This window comes from Oncorhynchus mykiss, chromosome Y, assembly GCF_013265735.2.
Source record: "Oncorhynchus mykiss isolate Arlee chromosome Y, USDA_OmykA_1.1, whole genome shotgun sequence".
NCBI lineage: Eukaryota > Metazoa > Chordata > Actinopteri > Salmoniformes > Salmonidae > Oncorhynchus > Oncorhynchus mykiss.
Genome location: NC_048593.1, coordinates 6,638,893 through 6,664,486, shown reverse-complemented (window position 1 = coordinate 6,664,486; position 25,594 = coordinate 6,638,893). Strand labels below are relative to the sequence as shown.

At 42.0% G+C, this 25,594-nt stretch overlaps 1 pseudogene; it reads right to left on the bottom strand.

The window, feature by feature from the left end:
- Positions 1-215: 215 nt before the first annotated feature.
- LOC110509307 lies at positions 216-23,705 on the bottom strand (annotated as a pseudogene).
- Between the last annotated feature and the right edge of the window lie 1,889 nt (positions 23,706-25,594).

Sequence of the window (25,594 nt, the reverse complement as noted above, 5' to 3'; positions counted from 1 at the left end):
GAATTGTTTTTCTCATTTTGTCTGTCATAGTTGAAGTGTACCTATGATGAAAATTACAGGCCTCTCATCTTTTTAAGTGGGAGAACTTGCACAATTGGTGGCTGACTAAATACTTTTTTGCCCCACTGTATATAGCCAAATTATTGTTATTCATTGTGTATTTATTCCTTGTGTGATTCTTTTTCTATTATTTCTCTCTTTTTCTTTCTGCTTTGTTGAGAAGGGCCCGTAAGTAAGCATTTCACTGTTCGTCTACACTTGTTGTTGTTTACAAGACATGTGACAAATAACATTTGATTTGATAGAACCAATAGGTATGCAGGTTTCTTATTTTGACTTGTTCACTGTGATTGCAATTGGCTCCCCTCCAGGTCATGGCATCATATTCCTGATGACTTATTGGCTGACCTGAGTTGTTGTGCCACACCCGGACCTTGGAGAGCTCCCCGATGCGGAGCACATCAGGGAAATGGATCACGTCGGTCTGCTTGTGATCAAACTTGTTGGATTTCAGAGCCAAGGTCCCAGTGTCACAGCTCTCCCTAAACACAATGATCCTCATGTTGGCGTCAGTGACTGCGCCTGTGGAGAGAGAGGAAGGAGAGTCACCAACTTCTATGAAAAGCTGCAGTGATTTTGTGGCTGACTGGGCTCCGAACCCGGGTCTCATGGGCACCACAAGACTGTGTTAACCCTCTGAGCTTAAGGCCATGCAAACTGAATCCCCTTTGTTATACTTTTACAAATCTAAATGCCTGCTTTTTAAATGCTCAACTTACCATCAGCTGAAACTACAGCCTTCATAAAAATCTATTCACCAATAACCATTCCCCGTCGCCAGACGATAACACAGATTATATAAACCTAATTTCACCCCAAAGGTCTCTGTAAACCTTCCCCATTAGCCACTAACATTCTGCCTTTCAAGACATCACTTCACCATCTGTCAGACATCCTTGAAAATGTATAAAATCACTAAAATATTTACTTCCATAGACTGCCTTTCAAATAGTCCCCTATTAACAACTAACCAACTACCTTATCAAATTAAATCCCTGTTTCCTCTGAGTCACATGTGACGCATGTGCTTGCAAGTTTGTGTGTGTGTACATCAAGTCTTTAACTTGTGTGCGCGTGAATGCCCGTGTGTGTGTGTGTGTGTGTGTGTGTGTGTGTGTGTGTGTGTAATGTTGAGATGGAGGTTAGTGATTCTCTGATGTGATTCTCTGATCCCCCCCCCCCCCCCCCCCTACACACACACACGGCCTCAGTGGGAAGATGAGGGCCATGTCTTCAGTAACACTGGCAGCCAATGGCAGAATGAGGAGCTTTTTGAAGTGAGCTCAGACACCTAGCTCCTCTATCATGTCAATCAGCAGCCTGCCTCTCCTCTGCGGTGGAAAACTGTACGGCAAAGGAGCAAAGCCCAGCAACAGCTTTCAGAGTAGTATCTCATTCATTAGCCTATATGAGTCTAAATGGAATGTCGCATTCCACCTCTGCTGCAGCGTCATGTCTCTCCAAGCAGAAAAGAGGCTCCGCTGTGCCACAGAGATAAAGTGAATCAGGAGGATATACTGTAACAAACATCCCAGCTAGTTAGGAACAGGACTTAAGCTGGATCTGGGGCAGTGTATAATAAATGGTGTTGATTTGCAGTGAAAGATAGATAGTGAGGGACACTGTGACTACAGAAAATTGATGTAAATGTGGTTCAGGGAACTACATAATATAATGACTAGGCTTTAGTTCAGTGGAATAATGTAGTCTTGAGATTGATACCTGGGCCTGTATTCATAAAGTGACTCGGAGTAGGATTGCTTTTCTAAGATCAGGTCCCCCCCTGCCCATTTATTATAATCTAAAAGGCAAAAACTATCCTAGATCAGTATGTTTTACTCTAAGACGCTTTATGAATACAGGCCCTGGTTAGTCACATGAACATGGACTTTAATGAGGACTGTAGAATGTGTTGTTTGTCTGACCCACCTCCGATGTCGCTGGTCTTAACCTGGATAATGTAGGTGGTGCTCTCCACCATCTCCTCCTCTTCCACCACGGCAGCCATCTCACATATCATGGTCCTCTTGTGCCCTTTGGTCCTCACAGGTGAACTCCGACACATTATCTGTGGTCAGCATGATAATCTGTGGGAAATTATAATTCATAAATTATCAATTAGTCGAAGTCATTAACCCTTATTTGACTAGGTGTGAGGTAAAGTGGCTGACACATTGACCAATTCGTCACAGCAACAACCTTTTCAGAAATTTAGAGTGCATTTTTAAGTGGATTTGCATATTAAAGTGAATGGGAGCCTTTACAACTGCTGTAATTATATTAGGATAAAGCATCAATCAACTATATGTTGTCAGGATAAGGCAATACCTGTGTACAGGACTAATCTGAAGGACAATTCCATTATCTGTAGGACAATACCAGACAAACATCAACAAAGATCAACCATAATCCATAGTGGTAAAATGCAAAAAATATAAATACAGTCAGGTCCATAATTATTGGCACCCTTGATAAATATGAGCAAAAAAGACTGCATAAAATAAATACAAATACTGAGCTATATTGTATGCAAAGAAATTTACATTTTATTATTTTATACTAATACAATTTCTCAGAGAAATAGATTTGGTTTAACAAGCAATTTAAAAAAAGATATCATAAAGATAGGAGTTACAATTGTTGGCACCCCTGTTTTTAATATTCTAGCACCCTCCCTTTGCAAGGTTAACAACACAGCCTTTTTCTAAAATATTTTATGAGATTGGAAAACACTTTGGGAGAGATCTTAGACCATTCTTCCATACAGAATCTTCCCAGATCCTTGATATCCTTAGTCTGCTCTTTACATTCAAACCACAGGTTTTCAATGGGTCAAGTCGGGAGACTGAGATGGCCATTGGGGTCTAAGCTCTCTCCCAAAGTGTTTTCCAATCACATAAAAGGTTTTCAAAAAAGGCTGTGTCGTTATCCTCGCAGGGGGAGAGTGCTAGAATATTGAAAAGAGGGGTGCCAATATTTTTGACCCCAATTCTTTGAGATTTTTCTGCATTTCTTGTTAAACAAAATATTTGTCTCTGGGCAATTGTATTAGTATAAAATAACATAATTTCCCACCTTTTTGGAGCATACAATATAGCTCAGTATTTGTATTATTTATTTTCTTGTCTTTTTGCTCATATTTATCAAGGCTGCCAATAATGATGGACCTGACAGTATATGTAAATACTGTGCATTATGAGCATATCCCTCTTCCCCCCAGTGAGTTTGACCACTTGTCATGGACAGGGTGTAACTGTAGAAAGTACCCTACTGTAAAAACCCAAGGCTCCGGTAGCCTAACCTTCATTAACTACCATCAATATATTCATTTGAGTGAGATTAGCATGCTGGCAGTGTGCCCAGTTCACTGCAGTGGCCATTTGAATAAACAGTGTGTAATCCATAACGTTAGTACACATCTGTTTGGGATGCTGTACAGCTACTGGGTCAGTCCAAGGACATGGCCCAGCCACAGACCGACACGACTGGGTATGAGCCTTGCCTGCTAGTGTTTCACTAGTCTACAGGCATGCTGGGTGATATGGAAAGACATGGAGGGGTTGTTACTGCATAGGAAATGCCTGTGGTAAGGTAAAGTCTTGGCATCGAAGTGAATTTGGGGCCAGCGTTCATATTGTTCTGACAGGGGGAAGCCATCTGCCAGTTCAATATTGACCGTCAAATAGAACTGGAACACAATTATGTCTCAATGAGAAACTTCAAAATGTAGGAGAAAATCTGTAATGTTTCCTGGAGGTGTGTGAGGGGGGTGGTTCAGAATTGTTGTATTGCAATTCTTAGTGCATGTATTACTTCTGTCAACAACAAATACATATCACAACTAATTGGTATGGTAATACATTGAGACAATTAACAATGCCCCTGTGATGTCACATCATAAAATATCAAGGAAGGTGAGTGTGTCATATATTTCATGACAGGGTTATACAATTCAACTTTGTCCAATGTCTTTTTGCTGTCTTGTGTCATTCACAACCCCCTTGACACCACATAAAACAGTAAAACATTGGGATAAAGCATTGTGCTTCTGCTATTGCTCATTACTGAGCCTGTGTCTGTCTGTGTCTGGGGAGAACAGATTCAGCCCAGTATCTGAAGCCCGCCTGCTCCAACCCCACACTGACTGAAATGGGTCAATACACTCATGTGCCATTCAATGAAGCTCACCCCAGATGAACTCTTACCCCTACCGTGCAGAGCTGTGTGAGTGTGTCTGTCCGGTGTGTATGGCTGAATTATGCAGTGACCTATCGCCTGCAGGTAGAGAGAGATCAGTGTGTGTGTGTGTGTGTGTTTGTGTGTGTTTGTGTGTGTGAGAGAGAGAGAAAGAGCAAGTGTGAGAGAAAAAGTCAGAGGGGATGTTGGGGATTGAGCAACCCGGTGACCTAAGACTTAGGGCTGATGATTAAATCTGTAGCACTGAAGACCTGTGCTACAGCGCAATACAAAAATACAAATGTAAAGGCAATGTTCCTGCGTTAGTGGAGGCTGCATTCACGATTCGCCCAAACGCTGCATATGTCGGCTCAATCAGAAATTACTTATAAAATGTCAATCGCGCCATAGTGCTGAACTTCAGCGATACGGATTGAATCGAGCCCTTACAGACATCAACCCATGTCTCTCCCTTTCTCTCTCACGTGCGTTGGGCACTTAGTTAATAACACCTGTTATTATCGTATTAATAACACCTGGTTAATATCATTCATATTCCATTCACGCAGGTCAATGTGCACTACATGGCCAAATTAGTGGATTCGGCTATTTCAGCCACACGCGTTGCTGATAGGTGTATAAAATTGAAAAACATTGGCAATAGAATGGCCCATACTGAAGAGCTCAGTGACTTTCAACGTGGCACCGTCATAGGATGCCACCTTTCAAACAAGTCAGTTTGTCAAATCTCTGCCCTGCTATAGCTGGAAACGCGTTCTCCGGAGTGATGAATCATGCTTCACCATCTGGCAGTCCGACGAACAAATCTGTGTTTAGCGGTTGCCAGGAGAATGCTACCTGCCTCAATGCATAGTGCCAACTGTAAAGTTTGGCGGAGGAGGAATAATGGTCTGGGGATGTTTTTCATGGTTTGGGCTAGGCCCGTTAGTTCCAGTGAAGGGAAATCTTAACGCTACAGCATACAATTACATTATAGATGATTTTGTGCTTCCAACTTTGTGGCAACAGTTTGGGGAAGGCTATTTCCTGTTTCAGCATGACAATATCCCTGTGCAGAAAGCGAGGTCCATACAGAAATAGTCGGCATGGACGATTAATTAGGGCCAATTTCAAGTTTTCATAACAATTGGTAAGCAGCATTTTTGGATGCCGATTATGGCTGATTACATTGAACTCCACGAGGAGACTGCTGACCACCTGTTACGCGAGTGCAGCAAGGAGCCAAGGTAAGTTGCTAGCTAGCATTAAACTTATCTTATAAAAAACAATCAATCAAGTTGAAGTGTACCTATGATGAAAATTACAGGCCTCTCATCTTTTTAAGTGGGAGAACTTGCACAATTGGTGGCTGACTAAATACTTTTTTGCCCCACTGTATATAGCCAAATTATTGTTATTCATTGTGTATTTATTCCTTGTGTGATTCTTTTTCTATTATTTCTCTCTTTTTCTTTCTGCTTTGTTGAGAAGGGCCCGTAAGTAAGCATTTCACTGTTCGTCTACACTTGTTGTTGTTTACGAGACATGTGACAAATAACATTTGATTTGATAGAACCAATAGGTATGCAGGTTTCTTATTTTGACTTGTTCACTGTGATTGCAATTGGCTCCCCTCCAGGTCATGGCATCATATTCCTGATGACTTATTGGCTGACCTGAGTTGTTGTGCCACACCCGGACCTTGGAGAGCTCCCCGATGCGGAGCACATCAGGGAAATGGATCACGTCGGTCTGCTTGTGATCAAACTTGTTGGATTTCAGAGCCAAGGTCCCAGTGTCACAGCTCTCCCTAAACACAATGATCCTCATGTTGGCGTCAGTGACTGCGCCTGTGGAGAGAGAGGAAGGATATAGATGATTTTGTGCTTCCAACTTTGTGGCAACAGTTTGGGGAAGGCTATTTCCTGTTTCAGCATGACAATATCCCTGTGCAGAAAGCGAGGTCCATACAGAAATAGTCGGCATGGACGATTAATTAGGGCCGATTTCAAGTTTTCATAACAATTGGTAAGCAGCATTTTTGGATGCCGATTATGGCTGATTACATTGAACTCCACGAGGAGACTGCGTGGCAGGCTGACCACCTGTTACGCGAGTGCAGCAAGGAGCCAAGGTAAGTTGCTAGCTAGCATTAAACTTATCTTATAAAAAACAATCAATCAATCTTAACATAATCACTAGTTAACTACACATGGTTGATGATATTTCTAGTTTAACTAGCTTATCCTGCGTTGCAAATAATCAATGCGGTGCCTGTTAATTTATCATCGAATCACAGCCTACTTCACCAAACGGGTGATGATTTAACAAGCGCTTTCACGAAAAAAGCACTGTCGTTGAACTAATGTACCTAACCATAAACATCAATGCCGTTCTTAAAATCAATACGCAAGTATATGTTTTTAAACCTCCATATTTAGTTAAAATAAATTCTTGTTAGCAGGCAATATTAACTAGCGGAATTTTGTCACTGCTCTTGCGTTCTGTGCAAGCAGAGTCAGAGTATATGCAGCAGTTTGGGCCGCCTGGCTCGTTGCGAACTGTGTGAAGACCATTTCTTCCGAACAAAGACCGTAATTATAATTGCCAGAATTTTACATAATTATGACATAACATTGAAGGTTGTACAATGTAACAGCAATATTTAGACTTCCGTATTTCACTGTAAGAATAAAAGTTTTGTTTTCAAAATAATTGTTTCCGGATTTGAACATATTAATGACCTAAAGCTCATATTTCTGTGTGTTTATTATAATATAATTAAGTCTATGATTTGATATTTGATAGAGCAGTCTGAGCGGTGGTAGGCAGCAGCAGGCTCGTAAGCATTCATTCAAACAGCACTTTCATGCGTTTGCCAGCAGCTCTTCGAAATGCTTGAAGCACAGCGCTGTTCATGACTTCACGCCTATCAAACTCCCGAGATTAGGCTGGCAATACTATAGTGCCTATAAGAACATCCAATAGTCAAAGGTAAATGAAATACAAATGGTATAGAGAGAAATAGCCCTATAATTCCTATAATAACTAGAACCTAAAACTTCTTAACTGGAAATATAAAAGAAACCAGCTTTCATATGTTCTCATGTTGTTGTGGAATAATCAGAATGGATTGGTAACATAAGTAAGATGTTTTATATTCATCATATGTTTGTAAGTTACTTCTCATCAGAATGTTATTTTTGTATAATACTGTGGCGGGGTTGCAGTATCTGTTCTATGTCAAGACTAAGTTGCTTGGGCCGGAGAGAGGGGAGAGGTCAAGCGTGTATCTCTTGGCTCCACAATGTCTGTGTGCCAGTCAGGGTGTCTCTGTGATCTTGTCAAGATAGGATGGATTTGAAGAAAAATAAAATAACATGTTTTAGGAGACAAAGCTGAACGTTGAATTATGCCGATGCTGTCTTATCCTGTGTGTGTCTTTGCTATAAAGGATCTCAGTTGAAATGTGGAAGGGACTCTCAGAGAATTCATTGATATACACTGAATTGATCTGAGAGTCACAGGGTTGTGATAGAGCTCATATATTACAAATGGACTTTGTGATAACTAACTCTGACTTGTGTGTGGTTTGCTCTCATGATTTGGTAAGAAGAGGAAATTTCCACGATAATGTTCTGAGCAAGGAACTTAAACGTTAGCTTTTTTACATGACACATATTGCACTTCTACTTCCTTCTCACTATATTTTTGAATTATTTAAACCAAATTGAACATGTTTCATTATTTATTTGAGACTAAATAGATTTTTATTTATGTATTATATTAAGTTAAAATAAAAGTGTTAATTCAGTATTGTTGTAGTTGTCATTGTTACAAATATATATATATATATATATATATATATATATATATATATATATATATATATATATATATATTTTACATCCTGTGCACCTACGGCTTTTTTTCCCCCCTCCAATAAATCGGTATCGGCGTTGAAAAATCATAATCGGAACCTCTAGTCCCAACATCTATTGGAAAGCCTTCCCAGAAGAGTGGAGGCTGTTGTAACAGCAAAGAGCGGACCAACTCCATATCAATGCTAATTCTTTTTTAAATGAGCAGGTGTCCACATACTTTTCGTCACGTGAAACATCACTAGACGTAGGCTACTACATGATACTTCAATTTGCCCTATATCCATCGTGAGGTTGCTATAACCTAGCCTACAAATTAAAGTTCATAACGTAGGTGCACAGGTTGAGATAAATTAGAGTAATCAAGGTGACAGACAGTGAGTGACACATTCAATACCGCCTTGCACACTCTTGCCTGTATGTGATGTGCATTCTGACTGAGTGACAGCAAACTTGGCTGCCCGCTGCAAGTTGAGGAGAGACACACACACCCCCCTCCGCACACTGCTCCTAATCTGCAATTGTTTTGAGGTCAGAATGTGTAGGGAGGAATTTTGCCAACATATATTTAGGCATATTAAAACACTTCCGTTTTTTCCGACCACATGTATCATCTGATCCGATTATTAACTGTCAATTTACGAATACGATTATGAGTATGGCCATGTAGGCACAGCTCTAGTACCTTTAAACTCAACTCTGGACCTCGAAGCCAGTTCCATTTTTGTATTGCTCCCCCCTGATTTAGACCCAGGACACCAGGTGTGTGCAATTAATTGTCATGCAGAACAGAAAACCAGAAGGCTCTGGACCTCGTGGGATAAGAGTTGAATACACCTGCTAGTAGCTGATGTGCGGTGTAAGTAATCAATAGTCCAAACAGTCCCAAAATCGTCTGTTTTGCAAGGAAAACCAAAGTTTCTATTGGACGAATCCAGGTCCTTCCCCGGTTAGTTCCGTTAATGAAATGTTTTGCAACAGAATCGGCGGACTGAATACACCCTTGATCACCCACACACAGTTCAATTTCATAGCAGTCACATACAACATCCTCACTATGCATGTAGTGGACTACAGTCAACTCCAATGTGAAGGAAGTTTATGATGAACTTCACCAACAGAGTGGAGCAGAGGCCAGGGTTTGTGTAATCTAGCTCTGACTACATCGATTTGCCCAAGGTCAATAAAAAAAATATCATGAAATGACTACCTTGTACTTATGTTCGTCCTCTGTACTTGCGTGCCTTTCTTTGTTTACTGAAATCTATACCATTTCAAGAAAAGTTAATCAAATACAACCAACTTTTTGCTAGTTTCTGTTTCTCAAATGGCAATTTAGCATGTCAATTGAATCTCCGATGACGTTTGTAAATTATACCTGGGCTATAAAATTATTGTAAAAAAATAAGTATTTCTTTGATTTCTATCTCATTATTTATTAGTATCTCAGGACAGAAAATGTACCAGGTTTATAAAGTTATCTGCCAAATTCCATGTTTATAGCATACTGCCCTTGCATCCCACTGCTATGCTGGCTTGACACTGACGCTAAGCAGGGTTGGTCCCTGGATGGGAGACAAGATGCTGCTGAAAGTGGTGTTGGAGGGCCAGTAGGAGGCAAATTGAAAGGACATATAGCCAAGCCAACAAGAATACTTTTTTCTAAATAACTAGACCATTCAAGGGCAGGCAAAGACTGGAAGTAGTTATGCGGCATTACTAAGACTAGCGAATTATATCAGGATTACCTTCTCTCGACGACGTCAGCTAACTGACAAAAAAGCTAGGGGTAAACAAACTGACATAAGTTTAATGCGACAGCTTTACTATCTTTACCGTCAGTGTTAGCAGGTCGGGTAACCACTCTTAAGTGGCAGAATAAGTATCATGCAAATAATTTGTTGTGACAGCCATGTACAGTGGATGCCGCCGAAGTTAGGATAATTACATGGGACTAACGGGAGTGCCCTACCATGCTGACTACACCGGGCATGCGCATGTTTATTTTGTCAATCCACACCAGACGTGATCAGGACAGGCAGGTTGAAATATCAAAACTAACTCTGAACCAACTATATTCATTTGGGGACAGGTCGAAAATCATTCAACATTCATGCCAATTTAGCTTGCTTTACTAGCTAATTTGTCCCAGGATATAAACATTGGGTTGATATTTTACCTGAAATGCACAAGGTCCTCTACTCTGAAAATGAATCCACAGATAAAAGGGTAAACCGAGTTTGTGTCTAGTAATCTCTCTTCCTTCAGTCGTCTTCTTCTTTGGACTTTATATGGAGGTTGGCAACCAACTTTAAGGTGCATTACCACCACCAACTGCACTGGAGTGTGGACCTCAGTTTACCCATGTGGATATATGCTCCTAAAAACCAATGAGGAGATGAGAGAGGCAGGACTTTCAGCGCATCAAGCGTCACAAATAGAACCAAGTTCTATTTTAGCGCCTGGCTATGCAGACGTGCGAGCAGTGTGGATGCAATGATTGAATAATGTATGTGTAAATGTATTTTGCAATGCTCGGGTACATAACGCGAGCGGTGTGGTCAGGGACCTCGCGACACCTCGCCGTGGGCATTTATTAAATTGACACATGCACATTCACACTAAATTGCCATTAGAAATTAGCAAAAAGTAGGCGGTTGTATTTGATTAACCCTTATTGAAAAGGTGTGGATTTCAGCAAACAGAGAAAGGAACACAACTACAGAGGACAAACATAGGTACAGGGTTTCATTTTTTTTTTTTAAGTATTGACTTGGGTGTATCTGTGAAGTCGGTGGTAGATTCCACAAAGCCTGGTCTCTCGTTCTCTCTCTCTCTGTGAAATCATAAACTTCCTTCATGGAGTGGAGTTTAGTCCGCTACTTTGCTAGTTGCATAATTCCTTCTCGCATCTCCTCCTCTCACCTTTTCCTTTTGCTTGTGGACTTTAGTGCACAACACAACAGCTGTCTTTGACCAAGCGCAAAAACTTCCGTGTCACAAGGATCTGTACACAATTCCTGGAAGCTGAAAATGTCCCAGTTCTTCCATGGTCTGCATACTCACTAGACATGTCACCAATTGAGCATGCTTGGGATGCTCTGGATCGACGTGTATGACAGCATGATCCAGTTCCCGCCAATATCCAGCAACTTCGCACAGCCATTGAAGAGGAGTGGGACAACATTCCACAGGCCACAATCAACAGCCTGATCAACTCTATGTGAAAGAGATGTGTTGTGTCGCGCTGCATGAGGCAAATGGTGGTCACACTAGATACTGACTGGTTTTCCGATACACGCCCCTACCTTTTTAAAGGTATCTGTGATCAACAGATGCATATCTGTATTCTCAGTCATGTGAAATCCATAGATTAGGGCCTAATGAATGTATTTCGATTGACAGATTTTTTTTATATGAACTGTAACTCAGAAAAATATTAGAAAATTGTTCCATGTTGCATTTATACTTGTAGTATAGTTTTATCTAAAAAGGATAACTTATCTATGTTAAAACTATTCCCCCCCCCCCCCCCCCCCCCCCCGAAATTCACTGAGTAGGATGGTCCTCCCCTTCCTCCTATGTGGAGCCTCCACTGACTGTATGGTACTGTATTATATTCTTACTGTAAACATGGAGCAATTACTGCTCAGAAAGGTCAAATACAAAGACTGTGTTGTATTGAGCTGGTAAACTGTGACATGTTGTCAATGCTGACCTTATCCAGGACCTTACCAGAGCCGTCGATACGAGCCTTCATCTTCCTCAGGGGAGCAATGTCCTCGACCTCCAGGGTGAACATGTCCTCCTGACCCCGCTCAATCCTAAAGACAGCCAGAGTGTGAGCGCAATGCTTTATGGGAGAGTCTTTGTAAACACACCACTAGTCCACATCACATGCACTGTGAACTACAGTAAGTGCAACTATTCAAATATAGTTTTTTATGTGGATTAATGTGGAATAGAATTGCAGTTTGGTCGTTTCAAAACCACTTTATGTTGGCTAATTGGGGTGTGTTTATTTGGGTGTGTTAAATTTATGCATTTGTTGAAGTGTGAACATTTGGTCATATGGGTGAACTTTTGGGTCAGGTGTGTTTGATAGCGTTTAATCAGTGTGTTTGGTTGCCTGTGAATGTTTGGTCAGGTGTGAGAAATTGGTCAGGTATGTGTTTGGTCAGGGTCAGGTGTGTGTGTGGTAATGTACCTGTCCTCATTATTCTGCAGCAAGATCCCCTCTGTAGTGATGTTAGCCCAGAACACAGACAGGTAGATCTGGGTGTCTGCACTTGCATTCAGAACATCTCCCATCACCACCGTCACCTCATAGATGATCTGACAATTACAGACAGACAATGATTAATAATCAGTCAATAAATCAATCACTCAATCAAATTAAACAATTCATATTTGTTTAATTGATGAGATAACATATGCTGCCAGGTAAACCAAACAGATAAACCAACCAAACAAATCAATGTGACAAAAAGTACATGTTAATACATTTCCTTGTAGGGGAGAGTGGGGTAAGTTGAGCCAAAGGGTTAAGTTGAGCCAAAGGGTTAAGTTGAGCCACCCTTGAATCTAGGAAACCATTCAAAAAATAAATCATGTGACCAAATATTTAGCAAAAGGTCATAATTTCATGGAGTCTGAAGGAAGACAACAGATTTTCACCAAGCCAAATGAATTGTGTTAGAAGTATCATGATGCTTGTGTCTAAACCAAAGTAGATTGTTTTATACATCAGTTGGGGTCTTCATAAGCTTCAATATGAGGTCCTAAACCTAGCATGAAAGTGCATCCTTGTAGCTGAGTGAGCTAATATAGTAAACATTTTTGTTTTGGGGTAAGTTGTGCCAATGGCCATAGGGTAGGTTCAGTCAATGGTTGAGCCAATGGCAAGTTGAGCAAATTGAAGTGCTTTCTTCCCAGGTGTAATACAAGGCATTATTGCTGGGATATGAGGGAACAACAGGGCCTGGCCTATGCTATGAGTGTAAAAAAAAAAGTACAAAGTGTTTAAGTGTAAGCCTGTGTTAAAAGATGCTAAAAATGATTAAAAGACAAATATAAATTGTGTTTGGGAAATAAAGATAGACATGGTTTTAAAATGTGTGGGTCATTTTCTGGCCCTCGCTTCATATTCATTGCCAAACCCACTGGCTCCAGGTCATCTATATGTATTTTCTAGGTAAAGCCCCGCCTTATCTCAGCTCACTGGTCACCATAGCAGCACCCACCCGTAGCATGCGCTCCAGCAGGTATATTTCACGCATCACTCCCAAAGCCAACTCCTCCTTTGGCCGCCTTTCCATCCAGTTCTCTGCTGCCAATGACAGGAACAAATTGCAAAAATCACTGAAGCTGGAGACTCATATCTCCCTCACTAACTTTAAGCATCAGCTGTCAGAGCAGCTTACAGATCATTGCTCCTGTACATAGCCCACCCAACTACCTCATCCCCATATTGTTTTTGTTTTCTTGCTCCTTTGCACCCCAGTATCTCTACTTGCGCACATTCATCTTCTGCATATCTATCACTCCAGTGTTTAATTGCTAAATTGTAATTATTTTGCCACTATGGCCTGTTTATTGCCTTATCTCCCTAATCTTACTTCATTTGCACACATTGTATATGGACTGTTCTATTGTGTTATTGACTGTACGTTTGTTTATTCCTAGTGTAACTCTCTGTTGTTTGTGTCGCACTGCTTTGCGTTATCTTGGTCAGGTCACAGTTGTAAATGAGAACTTGTTCTCAACTGGCCTACCTGGTTAAATAAAGGTGAAATATATATATATATATATATATATATATATATATATACAGTGCCTTGCGAAAGTATTCGGCCCCCTTGAACTTTGCGACCTTTTGCCACATTTCAGGCTTCAAACATAAAGATATAAAACTGTATTTTTTTGTGAAGAATCAACAACAAGTGGGACACAATCATGAAGTGGAACGACATTTATTGGATATTTAAAACTTTTTTAACAAATCAAAAACTGAAAAATTGGCCGTGCAAAATTATTCAGCCCCTTTACTTTCAGTGCAGCAAACTCTCTCCAGAAGTTCAGTGAGGATCTCTGAATGATCCAATGTTGACCTAAATGACTAATGATGATAAATACAATCCACCTGTGTGTAATCAAGTCTCCGTATAAATGCACCTGCACTGTGATAGTCTCAGAGGTCCGTTAAAAGCGCAGAGAGCATCATGAAGAACAAGGAACACACCAGGCAGGTCCGAGATACTGTTGTGAAGAAGTTTAAAGCCGGATTTGGATACAAAAAGATTTCCCAAGCCTTAAACATCCCAAGGAGCACTGTGCAAGCGATAATATTGAAATGGAAGGAGTATCAGACCACTGCAAATCTACCAAGACCTGGCCGTCCCTCTAAACTTTCAGCTCATACAAGGAGAAGACTGATCAGAGATGCAGCCAAGAGGCCCATGATCACTCTGGATGAACTGCAGCGATCTACAGCTGAGGTGGGAGACTCTGTCCATAGGACAACAATCAGTCGTATATTGCACAAATCTGGCCTTTATGGAAGAGTGGCAAGAAGAAAGCCATTTCTTAAAGATATCCATAAAAAGTGTCGTTTAAAGTTTGCCACAAGCCACCTGGGAGACACACCAAACATGTGGAAGAAGGTGCTCTGGTCAGATGAAACCAAAATTGAACTTTTTGGCAACAATGCAAAACGTTATGTTTGGCGTAAAAGCAACACAGCTGAACACACCATCCCCACTCTCAAACATGGTGGTGGCAGCATCATGGTTTGGGCCTGCTTTTCTTCAGCAGGGACAGGGAAGATGGTTAAAATTGATGGGAAGATGGATGGAGCCAAATACAGGACCATTCTGGAAGAAAACCTGATGGAGTCTGCAAAAGACCTGAGACTGGGACGGAGATTTGTCTTCCAACAAGACAATGATCCAAAACATAAAGCAAAATCTACAATGGAATGGTTCAAAAATAAACATATCCAGGTGTTAGAATGGCCAAGTCAAAATCCAGACCTGAATCCAATCGAGAATCTGTGGAAAGAACTGAAAACTGCTGTTCACAAATGCTCTCCATCCAACCTCACTGAGCTCGAGCTGTTTTGCAAGGAGGAATGGGAAAAAATTTCAGTCTCTCGATGTGCAAAACTGATAGACATAGCCCAAGCGACTTACAGCTGTAATCGCAGCAAAAGGTGGCGCTACAAAGTATTAACTTAAGGGGGCTGAATAATTTTGCACGCCCAATTTTTCACTTTTTGATTTGTTAAAAAAATTTGAAATATCCAATAAATGTCGTTCCACTTCATGATTGTGTCCCACTTGTTGTTGATTCTTCACAAAAAAATACAGTTTTATATCTTTATGTTTGAAGCCTGAAATGTGGCAAAAGGTCGCAAAGTTCAAGGGGGCCGAATACTTTCGCAAGGCACTGTATGCATGCACACACACACATTGACACACTCTCTTGTTGTGATGTGTGTTTTGTCCTATATTTATATTGTATTTATTTTACATTTTTTGTCCCAGGCCCCTGTCCCCGCAGGAGGCCTTTTGCCTTTTGGTAGGCCATCATTGTAAATAAAAAATGTGTTCTTAACTGACCTGCCTAGTAGAAGTACAGTTCACACTTATATTGGTGTATACACACTGTGGCACGCAAACACAGTACCTTGACATAGAACATTCTCTCGATGCTTTTGTCCTCTCTTTTCCTTCACAACTAGCGCTCCTACATCGAACACTAAGACCTCCTACAGATCCTCATCAACCACCTCTACGTGGTCCAGGTACCAATCAGCACTCACCATGCTGTTGTCATGGCGAATCTTAATTCTAAACACCTGGTACAGGTCCACCGCCTCTTCGGAAAATGTATCCACCTGAAATAGGAGGCACATTTAGCACAAGCAGTATCATTTTTTATTTAACCTTTATTTAACTAGGCAAGTCAGTTAAGAACAAATTCTTCTTTACATTGACAGCCTAGGAACAGTGGGTTGCCTTGTTCAGGGGCAGAATACCTAGTCAGCTCAGGGATTTGATCTAGCAACCTTTCGGTTACTGGCCCAATGCTCTAACCACTAGGCTACCTGTCGCCCCAGGTAGCCTAGTTGTTAGAATGATCCAAAAAGACACATGAATTAGTATTTTCCTTCTATATTGCCTTAATATCACTGTCATTTCTGGATATTATTACGTTGTGATGCAAAAGCCAATAAACCTACTCAAGTACAAATAATATCCAGAAATGACAGAAAGTCCTAGTTATGGATATGGTGTGTTGTTCTGTCTCTTACCGCTCCCCTCTCAAACTTGTTGCTGTTTGTCTCAACCTTGCAGAGTTTGTGTTCACCCGTGCCGCCCAGGTCTCTGTAGATGGTGAGGAAAACGTTGGCATCTGTGCCCGCTTTGTAAACGTCAGCCGTCATCACAGACACATTGTAGGTGGACACAGATAACAGAAAACACAGACTGAGATGACCCACAGACAGAAAGCATAATAATGGGCTAAAGTGTCCAAATGGGAACAAATTCCCAACACTGTGTGACTGCAGCAGAGAAAGACATCAATTTAGAGCAGAGAACTGCCACATCATTTACCTGTCAGGCAGACAAAGAATCTGACAAACGAAAAGGCACATTCTGCTGTAATGGCCGGCCTCCGGTGTGTATGTGTGTGCATGTGTACTTTCCACTGAGTCTTCCTCCTCAGTGTGTGTGTGTGTGTGTGTGTGTGTGTGTGTGTGTGTGTGTGTGTGTGTGTGTGTGTGTGTGTGTGTGTGCATGTGCGCATGTGTTCGCTTGTGTTTGTGTGTATGTACTCTCCAGTGCATCTTCCACCTCAATCTCGCTGACTTTCAGGGTTCCGTCTCGTAGTAGTTTCTCCGTTATGATGTCAGAAGGTACTAATTCTCTCACTGTCTCTCCGTCATCCTCTGACTTGGCCAGCCAACACTCACAAGGGAAGACGATAGTCTCCGACCCCTAGAGAGATAGAGCAGCAATGCGTGAGTGACTGAAAACACACCAGGTCTCTCCGTGAGGAGAAGAGCACCACCTTGTGACTAGAAATGGTATTGTTTTGATTTATAATATGATGTCATCCGTCTCTTTTTACTGAAGACGGGTGTAGTATTGCTCTGATCTTTGACACTGGACTAGGATCAGTTTTGTGCTTTTCCCCCCATATTGTTAAGGTTAGGATTTGTGAATGGTAAGCGTATCCTAGATCTGTAGCTGAGTTAGTAGCCTTTCTCCTGTGTATCTTTCTCTTTCTCAGCAGTCGTCTGCTCTAACCGCGATCCTAAAAATGCTCACAATGACACCAGCCTCAGTTTCTCCCTCAGCTGTCATGACCACTATAGATCTTCTCTATGACGTCGCCCATGTCCTCCAACTGCATGGTGTTACAGAAACATCATCCTCATCATGAGGATCAAGAGCATCATCACCCATATTGTCATCCTCTTCATCATCACCATCATCCTCATTAAATAACCATATAGTCCTTACTCAACTGTCTGCTCTATACAGTGTTTTAATAGGCGACTACTGTGTGGTTGTACCTCAACGATGAACATGTCTTGTTGACACAGAGAGTCCTCTGCTGGGTGCACACCCCGCCTCGACCGTACAGCACGGTGAACACGTCTGCATCTGTACCCGCAGCAAACAGGTCACTGGTTTTGTTCTCGTATGGCACAACTGCGACAGAGGGGAAACAAGGGTATGATATGGCATGGTAGTTGGTAGGATAAGGTCCTGTAAGATATGGATTATCTACAATAAGTACAGTGTGCTTTAGACTGGCATTTCTGGTATGTCAGATATGACCTGATATGGTATGATATAAGATAGTAAAACTGTATAGGGTAGTGGTATGCTGGCTAGTAGGCTATAATATGGGTTATCTAAGTATAGCATGTTGCAGGTTGGTTCTTACATGGTTTGTCGAAATCAGTCTGGAGGTCTGCAGGGAACAAGTCCCTGACGATAGTCCCGTTGTCGTTCTTCCTCTCCCTTGTACAGCCAGCGACCACAGGGGAACCGTAGCATCTGGCCCAGGGACGGGGCGTTCAACCTCTACCCAGTCAAGGAACCAGCCTGCTGCGGCCGCTGCACAGGCATAACACATCATATCACAAGGACTGTGTGTGTGTCTGTCTGTCGGTCTCTCAGTCTTTTTCGTGATCTCCCCATTTTTGTGATATCTAAATTGGTAGTTACGGTCTTGTCCCATCGCTCCAACTCCGGTACCGACTCGGGATAGGCGAAGGTCGAGAGCCATGCGTGCACCGAAACACTGCTTCTTGACACACTGCTCTGTCCATTGCTTCTTGACACACTGCTCGGTTAATCCGGAAGGCAGCCGCACCAATGTGTCGGATGAAACCTCTCTGTTTTATGTATTCGTATCACATAACTGCCTGTGGAAACACACAGCAGTAAATGGCATAGTTAGTAGTATATTCAAATGCACACGATCAGACACAAACGTGTGTATTATCAAAATATATTTTTTTGTGCCGTACAGGGTGGCAAATGCGTTGGCATCGGTGTCCACATACTTCTTGTCTCCAGTATTTACCCTCATTGTGAAGGTGGTAGACATGGCTGACAGAGAGAGATCAACCAAATCAGATAAGAATGTATTCATGGTATATAATGCATTGATATTATTCAATCAAATGATATACTGAACAATGAAATGTGGGTAACTAGGCCTAGATGTTTGCATCTGTTATTTTCCAGAAGGAATAGAACATACACCAAATTTTTAATGGGAGCAAACAATTTGTAATTCTAGCCCCTTGTGTGTGTATTTATCACCCTTCTGTTCCAGGACGAGTGTTGAACTGGAGTCTTTCTCCCCCTCCTCATCATCATCACCATTCTTCATAAAAGGCCTTGTCCACAGAGACCAGCTCCCTGGTGATCTGTCAGTCAATGTGCCAACCACCGTTTACAGGGGAAGTAGTACCTAGAACATTGTTTTTGTGTCTGCCACTAGCCTAGCCTGCCAGGCTTCTAGGCCTGTCTGACTGTCTGTCTGTGACTTGATAATAATCCCATAAATACAATTTCTGACCACCAAGGGGAGCTGTGCAGTTGTTTTCTTAGACCAATGGGCAGGCCTTTTTATATCCTGAAAAACCACACCTTTTCTCAAAACATACAGGCAGTCTTGGAAGAGATGCATAGATTTTTTTGGACCAGCTATTTATCTATAAATCACCTTCCTTGCCATATAGATATACATGTATGGTGTGTCATATGGTGTAGAATGTAGATAAGTGGTAATAATAAAATAGAAAATGGCAATATTATCTCAAATGGTGTAGTAAAGTGGTTAATAATCCTCACTTATGTGTAATCCTGTGCCTGTCTCCTCCCCTCCCGTACGTGGTGTTGTCTTTGTTGTCCACTATCTCCACCTAGTCCAGGAACCAGGGCGGCATGATGCTGGCTGTTGTCATGGCGAATCCTCAGCTTCTTCAGAACGCCCAGATTGATGGCCCGGGATGGAGAATACGTCCTCCTGAACCCCACAAAGAACCACGGGAAAGGTCAGGGTTCAAAGGCATAAATAAAAGGTTAATAAAAAAGGTACCTGTTTAATTATCAATAATTGTTTAAATGTTTTACATTTATTTGGTTCTTAACAACACGGGACCGTGCACAAAGATCAAACAGCTAGGTCAATGGGAAAGAGGTTGTAGTTCAACAGCGACTCAGATATTGACATCATCATCATCATTTTGACAGATGTCTCACCTGCCCTTTCTCAAATGTGTTCAGGTTGTTGAGTCTTCCTGAGTCTCCGCTCGGCCCTTGTCGCCGATCTCTCCGTAGATGTTAATGTATACATACGCCCTCCAGGTCTCAGAGGTCCTCTGGGAGGAGCTCCACCACGATCTCCCCATCCTCCTCGTCACGGTTCAGCCAGTGCTGACAGGGAAAAGTCACGCTCTCCACCACCTCCTGGAGCTCTGTCACATGCTCTTCTTCCTCCTTCTCCTACTTCTTGTCATCCTTCGGCTTCTCCTTCGCCACCTCCCTCTGCACCATAGCGAGACACTTTGACGTCCACCGTCTCAAGGAACCACCCGTCGCCCATACCAGAACCGTCGTACCCAATGCAGATCTTGAATAATTTGCACACATTCAGTACCTCGATCTGAGGGGTGAGAGACTGTAAGACAGGCCAATCAATGGTGGTTATTCAGAGATTTGTCCTCATCGCTCCACAACATGGCAGAATGACTGATTTTATGCTAAGTCTTCTCAAAACCAATGACAGCTGTGCTCTTCATGAATACAACTAATTCACAAAAAGGAAAATACTTTTCGTCCCACAATTTGAAACCAACGAATGTGTAGTCCGTAGACTACTTCCACTGGTTCACTGACCGTGTCTGACTTTAAATATCTCTGTGGTCCCGCGCTCAAAGTGGTAGGAGCGGCTCTTGAGGCAGATGAGCTCAGTCTTGCCGTCCTCTCCATAGATCTGACAGAACACATTGACGTTGGTGCCACCTTTGTGCATGCTCCCCGTAACCGCTGTGATCTCATAGTTTATCACTGCAAACGAGAGGGCAGAGCAACATGTCACTAACCAATTAGACAATGGCAGGATGATGGAGAGTGGGCTAATGCCCCACAATCCATCATAATCACTAAGTAGGAGTTCATCACTTGCAGGACAGAACTGTATTTATCAAGTGAAGTCAACTGGTTACAGGTTTATTCAGTGTCAATGTAGGTATTCTATCATTTTGAGTATTCCTGTACTTTTTCCATTGGGTGTCCTTGAGAGAACTTGGGTAGCTGCATTGCGTATACAAATGCCTCAGTGTATTTGAAAGCTCTAGTACAGCACCTAGTGTGTATAAATATTACCTCTGCTCTGGCCAAAATAAATACACACTGTAAATATATTCATTTAACTTTAACATGATATAATAGAATTCTCTGGCACAGTAGGCGGGTAAAGGGTGAAGCTTATTTGTCCTATTTCTGTTAATACGCATGTGAGAATTGGAATATGTGTGTTTTGCATATCCCACTCTCCCTGTGACACCCTCAGAGAGTGAAGTCATGGCCAGGGTCGGCCATTATCAATGGTGACCCTGGAGCAATTAGAGTTAAGTGCCTTGCTCAATCGATTTTTCACCTTGTTGGCTCGGGGATTCAAAATAGAAACCTTTCGGTTACTGGCCCAACACTCTAACCACTAGGCTACCCACTGCCCTGTACAGTATAATGCATGTATTGTCTCAGAACATAAACTCTAGTAAATGTCCTGTTACGTTTATCGATGTTCAGAGTCTCGTTGGGGTAGATCTCTACCTCCATCTTCCCATCAGCCTCATCCTTACAGAGCCAGCAGTGGCTGGGAACTTGTACTGCTATCCATGGACTGGCACAATGATCTGCACACTGTCCAGGAACCAAACAGCACCTAGACCCTTAGTGTGGCCAATCAGCAGACCGTGGATCTACAGAGAGAAATCAGGAAGTAAGAATCAAGGTGGGATTGATGGTCATTATAGATGCTTTTATCCAGCTAACATTGTCAGTTTGTGAGACCCAATCAGGAATCAAACCCAGAACTCTGATGTTTAAGGCACCACACAACTCCAAAAAACTGAGACATACTGTTAGATTAATTTAGTTCTTATGTACCTACCCGCCTGTCCAACATTACTACTCTGGACGGCTCCGACTTAGAATACGTGGACAACTACAAATACTTAGGTGTCTGATTAGACTGTAAACTCTCCTTCCAGACCCATATCAAACATCTCCAATTCAAAGTTAAATCTAGAATTGGCTTCCTATTTCGCAACAAAGCATCCTTCACTCATGCTGCCAAACATACCCTTGTAAAACTGACCATCCTACCAATCCTTGACTTTGGCGATGTCATTTACAAAATAGCCTCCAATACCCTACTCAACAAATTGGATGCAGTCTATCACAGTGCAATCCGTTTTGTCACCAAAGCCCCATATACTACCCACCATTGCGACCTGTACGCTCTCGTTGGCTGGCCCTCGCTTCATACTCGTCGCCAAACCCACTGGCTCCATGTCATCTACAAGACCCTGCTAGGTAAAGTCCCCCCTTATCTCAGCTCGCTGGTCACCATTGCATCTCCCACCTGTAGCACACGCTCCAGCAGGTATATCTCTCTAGTCACCCCCAAAACCAATTCCTTCTTTGGCCGCCTCTCCTTCCAGTTCTCTGCTGCCAATGACTGGAACGAACTACAAAAATCTCTGAAACTGGAAACACTTATCTCCCTCACTAGCTTTAAGCACCAACTGTCAGAGCAGCTCACAGATTACTGCACCTGTACATAGCCCACCTATAATTTAGCCCAAACAACTACCTCTTTCCCTACTGTATTTTATTTATTTATTTAGTTTGCTCCTTTGCACCCCCATTATTTTTATTTCTACTTTGCACATTCTCCCATTGCAAATCTACCATTCCAGTGTTTTACTTGCTATATTGTATCTACTTTGCCACCATGGCCTTTTTGCCTTTACCTCCCTTATCTCACCTAATTTGCTCACATCGTATATAGACTTGTTTATACTGTATTATTGACTGTATGTTTGTTTTACTCCATGTGTAACTCTGTGTCGTTGTATGTGTCGAACTGCTTTGCTTTATCTTGGCCAGGTCGCAATTGTAAATGAGAACTTGTTCTCAACTTGCCTACCTGGTTAAATAAAGGTGAAATAAAATAAATAAAAATTAACCAATTCAATTAAAATACTCCGTCTGTACCCAGAGTTTGTAAGGTTCTGGGGGAAATGAAACAGACGGAGACCAGTCAAAAATAGTCAGTGACGTTTATTCTCGAGAGCTCTTATCATAATCACATGTACATTAGTTTATATATCACACATGGCGTCATAGCGTACAAAATGTCCCTCCTCCTCTTGGACAATGACGAAGCTGCTTTTCAATTAAATTCCAACACATACATATTGCTTATCTTATGCTACCACATGTTACACAATCTACTGCAAGCCCAACGGTTTCTCCCCTCCCTTGGTGTGGACGAGACATTTTTCCTGTTGTTAGTTTCACAGTGGTCACAAGTTGTCTGTTAACACTTCCTGTTTGCCTATGTACAAACATATTCTTCATCAGACAGCATAGAATTCTATTAGTTATAATTCTAAGTTAAATGTATGCATCATTTAGTCATTTAGTCATTATAGTTTAAAATCCCATAACACATACACTATAATTGCATACTGTAGGGATAAATTGGTATAAATAAGATGACTATAATCTATAATCTATGTTTCTAGGTTTCTGATAGTGTATTCTATCTGTATTTTCCTATGTTTATAAAACATAAAGAATAGAGTTATGATGTCATAGGTCTCTACGGTGAAGAGATCAGTTTGCCCTGTCTCATAGTAGTTACTCAGGCCGTTGTCAGAGACCACCAGGAGGATCCTGTGGGGTCGCCCTTCTTCCCGTACAGCTTGACAAACACCTTGGAGTCTGAGCTGGCACCATTGATGCCGCCTGTCCCCCGAGACATGATAGATTATATCTAAAAATAATATGAGACAGGCCTTTTACTTGTATTTTACACACACACACACACACACACACACACACACACACACACACACACACACACACACACACACACACACACACACACACACACACACACACACACACACACACACACACACACACACACACACACACACAACTCCAAATTGTAATGGGATTCTGGACCATCAGCTGGCTAACTGCTTTAAGCGCGTCCATTGGAGAACGGCCATTAGAGACAGACTGGGCGTGGCCGGTCCGGATGACTGTCTTCCCTGAGGCAGTATGGCTGTTAGTGAAACACTGGCTGTTTGGTGCTTTTGCTTTTTACTAGTGAGGGAAGTGAGTGATTGGATGAAATTCATTATCAGGGGGAAAAAAGTACCTGTCGCACAGCACTAGTCCATGTATACCATGAAAGTAACTTTCCAAACTCTCAGAAATGTTCATTTCAATAAATTAGTTACATTTCAGTAAAATATGTTGCGTAAGGGCTCGATTCTATCTGTAGCGCTGAAGATCAGAGCTGTAGCACAATTAAAATTTCAAGGTAATTTCAGACTGAGCTGACATTGTCACACCCTGACCATAGTTTGCTTTGTATGTTTATATGTTTTGTTTGGTCAGGGTGTGATCTGAGTGGGCATTCTATGTTGTATGTCTAGTTTGTCTGTTTCTGTGTACGCACCCTGCGCACCAGCCCCAACGGCACCGCCTTGATCAGGAACTCATCAGCCTGTGGAGAAATTAGGCAGATTAACCACTCAAAACCAAGTTAGCCCACTGAGCTAAACGCCTAGATATTAGATCTGGGAGCTAACACAAGTCGTCAGGTCTCTTTTGGATTCCATGAAGAACCATTTCGGGAAATTGTTTTACCTGGAACCAAAAAGGGTTCTTCAAAGGGTTCTCCTGTGGGAACAGCCAAAGAACCCTTTTAGGTTCTAGATAGCACGTTTTTTTCCTAGGAGTGTACTCTTTCTCAGGAAGTGTCCAATCCAGCTCCAGCGGTGTCTCTTGAGCATGGTATCCATGGCTTCCTGCTTTGTTTGTCTAAGGAGGCTGGTGTTTGATATTGTGTTTGGCCCGACAATGTGCATGATTCTCCGGAGGGAAGTTGTGTGGAAGGTGTCATTTTTTTCAAGTCTGCTTCTGTCATTTTGCAGCATTCTGAACCATAATGGAGAGTTGCCAGTACACAGCTCTGGAATATTTAGAGTTTTGTATTTGTTCTATATTGTCCAGATTTCCAGACTCGTTGCTCTTGCTTTATTGATTCTGGTGCCGATGTGTTTGCTGGTGCTTCCATCATGACATATGGTGCTCCCAAGGTAAGTAAAACTGTGAGTTAACTCCAGGTCCTGTTCCTTGATTTTGACTGCGTTTGCTGTATTGATGTTGATGGGCATGACCTTGGTCTTGCTGCAGTTGATAACCAGGCCGACTTGCTGGCCAAAGGACCTGGACTCTGTCAGTTTTGTATTGTAGATGTTGGTGTGTGTGATAAAAAAACTGGTCATTGGCGAAGTCAAGGTCTTCTAGAGTAGAATACAAAGTCCAACAAAGCTCAAGTCCAGCAAAGCTCATGTTGCTGGTTCCCACAGTGCACGAAAAGTAGCTGTGGTACTGTTTAATGGTGTTAACGACATGGGTGGGGGTTCCATAAATTCTTAAGATCTTCCATAGTCTTTTGCTGTGAATGCTGTCAAAAGCCTTCTGGTTGTCATTAAAGTTGATGTAGCGTTTCCGTTGTCACTCACTACATTGCTCAATGATGTTCCTGAGAGATCTTGTCTGTACAGCTGCTTCCTCCCCTGAAGCCCACTTGTTAGTTCATAATCACTTTATCTACAGCTGAAGACATCCGTT